The sequence below is a fragment of the Gracilinanus agilis genome, chromosome 6, assembly GCF_016433145.1.
Source record: "Gracilinanus agilis isolate LMUSP501 chromosome 6, AgileGrace, whole genome shotgun sequence".
NCBI lineage: Eukaryota > Metazoa > Chordata > Mammalia > Didelphimorphia > Didelphidae > Gracilinanus > Gracilinanus agilis.
In genome coordinates this window covers 64,018,234-64,020,006 of record NC_058135.1, presented here as the reverse complement: position 1 = coordinate 64,020,006, position 1,773 = coordinate 64,018,234, and positions in this window count along the sequence as shown.

Below are 1,773 nucleotides of genomic sequence, written 5' to 3'. Positions count from 1 at the left end.
TTTTAAAAAGACAAGCAAAAGCTTATACCCAAGAATAAATAATTCTGCAAAAATGAGTATTGTTCTAGAGTAGAATTAGAATTTTCATGGAATAGAGAACTTTCAAGCATTCTTATAAGAAAACTAGAGCTGAGTAGAATCCTTGAAATATAAACATGGGAGATACAAGCAATCTGAAGGGCTAAATGAGAAGACTTGCATCTTACTAGGAAAAGAGACCAATGAACCTCCAATATCCCATTTTCTTTAAGTGTCAGAGGAGCAGCTCAGGTGGAGTTCTGTGCTATTTAGCTTTAAGAGTATAAAGGTAGGAAAGGAAGACAATTGGGAAGAAACGAGAAAATGAAAGTAATATACATTTTTTCATAATTGGAGTCCACCAGAAAAAGAATAAATACATTAAGGTAGGGTTGGGAGAAACCAACATTTAACATCTGATGGAATACCTGAATTAGAAAGAATAAAGGTTGAATACACACACACAGTTCAATAAAGAAATAGATACAGTTGGGGAAAGGGTAGATTTGGGGAGGGAAAAGTTGTAAGAAATAAACAATTGAACTACTGGGATGATTTATAAAAGAATCAGAAGAAAAGAATCTCTTAGGTTAGAGCTAAATAATAATTTTTAAAAAAAAGGCCAAAGGAATAGAATAAAACCATTCCAACTGTAGATTAAGTACATCCAAATCCTTTGCTTCCATTACTTTTTTGTAATGTAAAAGAAGGGGAAGGGAAGTGAATAAACATTTAATTAAGCACCTTTTATGTGCCAAGCATTGTGCTAAATGCTTCACAAAACTTGATTCTCACAATAACTCTGTGAGGTAGGTTATTATTATCCCTATTGTTCAGTTATGGAAATTGAGAGAGACAAGTTAATTGATTTGCCCAGGGGTCACATAGCCTATGAAACCAGACTTAAACTTATTCCAGACCCAGTGCTCCATCCACTGCACCATTTAGCTGCCTCTAAAAGAGACATAATAGTAGGAAGAAAAAACATGCTTATAAGTAAAAAATGTGAATATGAATGGGACAGAATTATCCATAAAACATAGGAGGCTGGGAGAATAATTAGACATCAAAATCCAACTATGCTTTTTATAAAAACACACTTGGAAACAGAACAAAACCAAATTACCAGCATCAAAAATGAAAAGGGTGAATTCACCACCAATGAAGATGAAATTAAAGTATTTACTAGGAGCTATTTTGCCCAATTATCTGCCAATAAATCTGACAATCTAAGTGAAATGGATGAATATTTATAAAAATGTTAAAAGCCCAAATTAGCAGAAGATAAAATAGAATTTTTAAATAATCCCATCTAAGAAAAAGAAATTGAACAAGCCATCAATAAGCCTCTAAAAAAATATATCTAGGACCAGGTGGATTTACAAGTAAATTCTATTAAACATTTAATGAACAATTTCATTACTATATAAACTACTTGAAAAAATAAAGGAGCTCTACTAAACTCCTTCTATGACAAAGATATACTTTTGATATCTAAATTAAATATAAAAAGCAAAATGAGAGAAAGAAAACTATGGACCAGTTTCCCCAATGAATGTTAATGCAAAAAAATTTAAAATACTAGCAAGAAGATTACAGCAATGTATCACACATTGTACACTATGACTAGGTGAGATTTATACCAGGAATGTAGGACTGGCTCAATATTAGGAAAAACTATAAGCATAATTAACCACATCAATTACAATAAAAATCTTATAAGTATATCAATATAAAGAGAACAAGCTTTTGACA